Genomic DNA, 7621 nt, shown 5'->3' with positions numbered 1-7621 from the left:
TTTTCTGTTAAGAATTAGATTATGACTCTACATGATTCTAAGGAACCCATCAGTATTTTTGAGGCTCTATATATCTTTCTTATTAATGCTCTGCCCAGAAATACTCAACTTCGCTCAACTCACACGTCTTTGCCAGCGGTAGCTAATGATCAACCAACCACTGCAGAGGTGATAGAGGGGGGAGTGGTGATTAGCGCATATATGTTTATGTTATTTAAGTAGAAAATCCATGTGCCATTGGTAATGAATTGAAGGTTAAGTGACAATTTTTCTTTACAACCACTCTTGTCGTATAGTCTGTGAACTGAAAACTGGATTAACCTTTAATTACCCTCTACGATCTCTCAACCCCAAGACAACATTCCCACTCCTACCAGTAGTATTTGCATATACAATTTAATGAGAGAAACATCTGTTTGCATATTTGGTATCATTAATATTATGCAGATAAATAGATACGCACAGTGTGATGGGCATTCGTGTTAATGTCTCATTTTCTTTCTTCATTTCTAGTCTTTCTTCCTCCACCCACTGATTCAGCTAGACTTGTATTAATTAGAAGCAAAGCCTGTCTAGAGCCAGCAGCCTTGTGCAGAATGCACAGATGCAATAGGATCTGAACGCCTGCAAAGCCACATTTTATTCAACTGGGGAAAACACTGCTGGGTTTTACGAAATGTACACTTTATAGGCTTGTGTGAGTGTCTGCGTGTGTGTGCGTGCGTGCGTGTGTGCGTGTGTGTGTGCGTGCGTGTGTGTCTGTGTGTGTGTGAGTGTTTGTGTGTGTGTGTGCGTGTGCATGTGTGTGTGAGTGTCTGCGTGTGTGCGTGTGTGTGTGTGAGTGTCTGTGTGTGTGCGTGTGTGTGTGCGTGTGTGTGTGTGTGTGTGATTTAAACAAAACTATGCTTTGCCCTCTTTAATCAAAAATTTAAAGAAATCCTTTGTCCATCTTAGGAAACATTTGCTTTCGTACACAGCTTTCCTCTTCGATGACTGTAACAAAAACTTCCTATATGGAGTTTGACAATTTTAGCACTGACAGAGCCCTTGGAGGCCAAGCCAATCAAACCATTAATTTTGAGCCAGGCTGAGTGACTTGCCTGCAGTCACCTTAGTGGCTAGTGATGTAGCTGGGCCTGGGCAGGGGTCTGAGCCTCTGGACTTGAAGCCTAGTGCTTTGTCGACTGAAATGTGCTGCCTCTCTAGGTGAATGAAGTTTCAAGACATTTACAAAAGCCAGTAAACCCATTTCAAACAGTTTTCTAGAAATTCTATGTGGTTATTAACTGAGGCCATTTTAAAGGTGTACACATATGCATTATGAATATAAGATGCACTCTATAAATACAGTCTTTATCAGTAAAGGTTATGTTTTGTGTATAAGTGTTTTGATTTTTGCACGTGCAAAGCTTCTGTTTCTGCATTGATCCAAAGATAATGAAAGATTCCTTAAAGATTTTCAGGGCTTTAATTTCATGGTACATTTTTCAATACTTCTTTCAATATGAAAATAAAGTGCTGCTTCTTTATGCTTTTTAAAGTAGAAAAACTCTCAGTTCTGACTTAATTTCACCCCCTTCTGATCATAAGCCTTGAGCCACGCACCATCCCCTTTAGTACTTCCAGCTTCCCAGCATATGCCGTGGAAATTATTTGATAGAGCTACTCCCCATGACTGTATTGTCTCATCAGAATGAAGAAAATTCTTGGCTTTCATTAGTGAATCCATCCTCATTAATTCAAACTAAGTGGTGGTGGTGGTGAAGGGGCAGCCAGATTAACTAGTGAATACTTTGAACCATAGAAATTTTTTATGGGAATGTACTATTCTTACTTCCATGGATGTTCTGTAATTAGAGCTGGGCTGTGACTCTAAAGGTCTTTAGGATACATGATTAACTCAGCTGGTTTGTGATTTCATATCCATTATTTGCAGGCAAAGGTGCATTACTAAACTATTGGAAGCAAATTGTTCTCTAAACACTTTCAAAATTCTCCTTGTACCCTACCTGCTCACTTACACTATCTGTAAAATAAAAAGCATTTCTAGAAAAGAAAAAAAAGGGAGAACTAGTTCAGATAGAATATGGGTTACTGTCATTTCCAAATAAGTAAGATATTTACCATATTCTCCAAGTAGAAATGGGTACAATGTCACAATTTGATTTCAAAAGACATTTTGAACACCTGATGTGAAAAGGACACTGATCGAGAATTAGGTTTCTATCTGAAGAATAGTCATTCTGTACAGTCATTTTAGATGCTCTGTCTCCTACTATTGTCTGGCAAGTAACATTTAAATACTAGGTGAGAATGTCTCCCTGCCAATTGTGACTGTGAATGCCTGACACACCAATAATAACAATATTCAATGTTCATTAACAATAAACATTTGTTGGATGGCTGAATGGATGGGTGGATGGATGGATTGTGGTAGCATGAGGCATCCTGACTCTGTTAGCCATTTCTAGAATCTGAAGGAGCCCACCATTTCCAATGACCTAAGTACAAATTCTAGTCCTCGGGCAAATTTTCGTAAAGAGAGGTGTCACTATAATTCATGGCTTCTAGCAATAGCTGTTCTATGATGTATTTCGTGGGTATCCAAATGAGAATTCCTAATCACTCTAGAATTGCTTGGGTAGCAAAGTTAAGGGGTGTGTGTGTGTGTGTGTGTGTGTGTGTGTGTGTGTGTGTGTTGGGGGATTCATAAGGAATCTACCCAAAATTGCATTTAATAGACAATTGGAAAGTACAAATTAGATTCCAGCTTCATGGTGACCCATCTATTTTAAAATTTATGCTGCAACTTATTCTTGTTTTTACTTTATATTAGACTTGTCTTATAGATGCTCTTATTGTGTTTCTGGCTGTATTCTAAACTCTAGAAGTTATAGTATATGCTCTTGGGTATACTGATTTATGGATCATGAATACATTTACTCCAAGACAGGAGAGAAAAATGTTAGAAGGTTCAAGGCCAGATTTCCCTTGTGGGGTGTTAAGGGTGCATCTGCTGATCCACTGGTTGGAACTTCTTTGGCTCCTGCCGTAATGGTAGTTCACCTGTTTCTGACTGATTTAGGTCAGAACTCTTGGCATGTGATCAAGCTTCTGGTTGCATTAGGAATTGGAAGCACAAATGCCTTACTTAGATGCACTAGAAGAATCTCTGGGGTAGACCTTGGGTTTCCATGGGCCCATCAACTCTGGGGCATTTGTCACTGTCAGCAATACACTGGGGCGAGGAAAGAAAATACTAGAGCTTCTATTAACATATTTTCATGAAAAAGATAAGAAATAAAATAAGCATGACTAGTACTTATTATAACGGATGAAATCGGTATATGCATATAATTTAATCGTACATATGCTGAGGATGATCAAATCCTTTTTCAGGGATGGGGATACATGGTCAAAAAAGTTGGGAGCCCTCTAGTCTATGGGAAGATGCACTGCATTTCCTAGGACAGCTGATCGGGGCTCTTGTCTACCTTTCCAGTTTCTTTCTCCCACTCCTTCCCGATCATTTCCTGTAGCTCTGGACAGTCTGGATACCCTACCCAGCTTTCAGATCTGGGCTATGCTGTTGTGTCCCTCAGGGCCTTTGCACCTGCTATTTTTCTAACCTTAGGTTTTCTTTTCCCTCTGCTTAGTGAATCTTCGTTTTACTTTTGTAAACAGTTTCCTGTATTTTTTGGACCGTGTGGGTCTTTCTTTTCGAGGGCTCTACCATCCCCTCCTCATGTCTCTGTCACAGCTTTATGAGTTTACTGCCCTGTTGGTCTTCTGAACAGCATGAGGGCAGAGATTGTTTGTTGTGCCTTGGCGCATAAATGCTTGTAGAATGAATGAATGGAAGACGTGACAGTAGTCTTCACTGACAACGAGCTGCGCTGTTTGGACCCTGTGGCTTGTTCAGGTCACCAGGAGGGGTCGCTGTTGGCACTTCTTGTAACGGGGAGAGCCTAGCTGTCAGATCTTGGCTAACAGTGAGTTCCTTCCCAATATGGCAGAGTCTAATTTCAGGTTAAGTTCTTCCCCTACCCCTTCTCCCACACAATCACTTAGGAGGGGGAGAGAGACTAAGCCAGAAGGCAAAGCAGAGCCTTGGACTTTATGATGAAAGTTCTTTTTGTACCTGGGATACCCTGGACATTGTAGTCTGGGAGCCCCTGACATGTGGATCCATCCTTGGATGGAGTCACAAATGCTACTGGAGAAATTGTTGATGCTGTTTTGCTTCTTCTAGACCAGAGAAGTCGTTCTGGAACAAACAATGGAATATTAAAGAGGGTTTTGAAAATATCATTGGCTGAGAGACAGCAACCAACACCCAGGAGCAGATTTTGTGAGGCACAAAATCACTTTGCTGCCTCTGAATGCAGCGGGGTCGGAAGGTTCATCTGGCTTCCCTTGGTAAACTGGATAGAAAAATGCACCGAAGTAGGCGAGATCTTTGTATTAACCATAATGTCAGAGAATGCATTGCCATTTGCCATGACAAACTATGTTTTTAAGAGGCAAGCAGTTAGGAAGGAGTCGCTGCAAATAAAAAAGGGGTACAGAATGTTTCAGTCCCATCCTTTAAAACTGCTCTTCATTTTTTCCACTTTATTTTAATTCCAGGACATTTTTATACCTTGGTAATAAATTAACATTTCAAAAGTACTTTTACCTGCTGAGATGGTTCATTCTGCTAATATGGGTAACACTGTGGGCTCGAATAATTAGTGTAAATTGCCTTTGAATAACACAGAGCTGGGAACAACTCTAACTTGCCAGGGCTTAATGCCCCTTGCTGTACAGGATGAAGAGTCCTTAATGGGGCCTGGAAAAACAACTAATACCTACAAATCAAAGGAGAAAAGCCGTTTTTGATGCATTTGTCTGAGAGTGTGAGTTTTAAACTAAATTGTTAACACTTCCTCCCCTGCTGAGGGTCATGGATTAGCTAGGCTGGGAGATTCTTTGAGAATCTTTCACACTGACCAGGGGAGGTAGGGGGTTCCAAATACAAGTGTTTTCTTAACCCTAATCCCCACCTCCCTGACCAGGACAGCTCTGCATTTCCCTCTAATTAGGTGAAGAATTAGGAGGTGGATAAATGTGTTCGGGGATGAGGATAAAGTGATTAGTTCACTCCAGACCATGATAGCGATTCTGAGGCACTACTTAGTTCCTTTCAAGATGATAACTTTTCTCTTTTCTACAAAAACGTATTCGAGCAAACCTCAAACATGTATTTATAAGCAATGATAATTATCTTCAGGCAAGTTTGGGACAGCATATTGACAAACGATTTTTACTCCCCTTTGCATTTATCTGCTTTTCATAAGATTTTTATCCCATAGAGGAAAATTCAGAGCAGTTTCTAATCGGACTCAAGTTTTAAATTATTTGTGCAATCTGAACACAATCTAATAACCTAACCCAAAAATAATGCATTCACATTTAAATGATCCTTTCAATGAAAGGGTGGAAGGGACACATTGCTTAGGAGCTGAGATAAAACCTTTTTGACACTTCTTCTGCATATGAATGGATACTACTGGGTCTGCCTTTTTTTTTTAAAGATCTTGTAGATATTCTTCACTGAAGTGTAATTTTAAATCTCAGGCTGATGAAAGCAGTTACAGAATAGCTTCAAACTTTGGTGATATTAGCAACCTTCACCCATGACGACTATCCCAGAGCTATCTAGATTTCTAAATCAGTTTCTGCACACAAAACCCGCAGCCAGGTACCAAAAAGAACATATCGTCTTTTACACTCCGTTCCAGAACTGCATGCATCCAATTTTCCTCTGCTTTTGCCATTTCACTCACTTGTAGGCTGAATGTGTCACCTTTTAGTCTTACCTGGTACATGTCTTTTGTGCTATAAACATATAATGAAGATAACCTCAGGAAAAGGAAAAGTGTTAGTGATAAATAACAAAACGTAGTGTTCTTCCACCTCTTTTCTGAGGGCGTTGGAAGGCCCCAGGCGTTTTTCCCCTTGGTTCTGTTTGAAGACCCATGAAAAGCAATGATCTAATTGTGACCTTTCAGAACAAGTTCTCCCTGTTTCCTCCTTGGACGTTCATCTCTGAGGATTATAAATGAGCCAGAGCAAAACAGAGGTGAAAAGTACAACTGTAGCTGTGCGCTGGGTCTCCGGGCTTAATTTTTCTTCTCTCTTTTTTTTTTTTTTAAGTTTAGTGTTTTATTTTTTTAATCTTATACTTATTTATTGAAATATATGTTAATTTTTCCCCCTTTTTAAAAACTTGAAGTATAGTTGATGTATAGTTAGTTTCAGGTATACAGCAAAGTGATTCAATTATACATAAATATATACATGTATTTTTTTCAGATTCTTTTCCCTTATAGGTTATTACAAAATATTGAGTATAGCTCCCTGTGCTATACAGTAGGTCCTTGTTGGTTATTTTTTTAATATATAGTAGTGTGTATATGCTAATCCCGTACTCCTGATTTATCTCTCCTTTCCCCTTTGGTAACCATAAATTTGTTTTCTGTGTCTGTGGGTCTATTTCTATTTCGTAAATAAGTTCACTTGTATATTTTTGTGTTTGTTTTTAGATTCCTCATATAAGCGATATCATATGCTATTTGTCTTCCTCTATCTGGCTTCCTTCACTTAGTATGATCATCTCTAGGTCCCAGGCTTAATTTCTGAGTTAGTCTCAGCCCACTGGGAGTAGACCCTGCCCCTCCAGATCACACTATGGTGACTCATAATAATGGGAGGGAGGCACAACTCATTATTTAAAAACAACAACAACAGCAACGTCTTTTAAACTGCTGTAAGTTTTCCTTTCCATTCCTACAAATATCACGGCTGGTTTAAGGTGTGATGCCCAATTACGCTATACAAGACAGATCACACTACATTAACCAGGATTATGTTGCCTCTTGATCTTATCAGCTTTGTTTCCTAAACTACAAAAAGATCTAACACAGCGCTGGTTAGCAGTTTGGCTTAGACAGTCTCCACAGTCATCCATCACTGTCACTGGTTAGCAAGAGGCATTAGGCACGAAGCAAGGAGGCAGGGTGCTGTGCTCATACGCTCTTCCCAAGCCAGCGCTCTCATCTCCCACTGATGCTCGTCCTTCCTCACTACTGAAACTTTCTTTTCCTTGGTGAAAAGAAATCTATACCTTCTGCCTTCTGAAATCTTGGGCAGTATGTCACACACGTCAATTGTTTGCTTGTTTTTAAATTCTTAGAAGCTATAGATAAGACAGAGAGGGAACACAGAAGGCAAAATATACATTCCTAAGCTAAAAAGAGGGTAGAAAGTCAGATGCCTGAGGGAGAAGAGGCGAATTAGCAGATTAAATCTGACCAATACCATCTTCTGGGTTCAACTTGGATACACTGTGTGCCCATAATGGGAATTCTCAGAAGAAAGATACAGTCTAGCAACTGGGATTTAGCATCGTTTTTTTTTTTTCTTTCCCATCAACTCTGGGATTATTCCAAACTTGTCCATTTCTGTTTTCTAGTCTGACTCTTTTGAAGAGCCCTAGGAGTTAGCTAAGATATCTGGATTCTGACCCACCGTAAATGGGAGCAGACAGCGCCTGCGCTGGGCACCTTCCTGTGTTAGG

This window comes from Grampus griseus (genome assembly GCF_964374135.1).
Source record: "Grampus griseus genome assembly, chromosome: 16".
In the NCBI taxonomy this organism is placed as follows: Eukaryota; Metazoa; Chordata; class Mammalia; order Artiodactyla; family Delphinidae; genus Grampus; species Grampus griseus.
Note: the sequence above shows the minus strand (reverse complement) of the source record.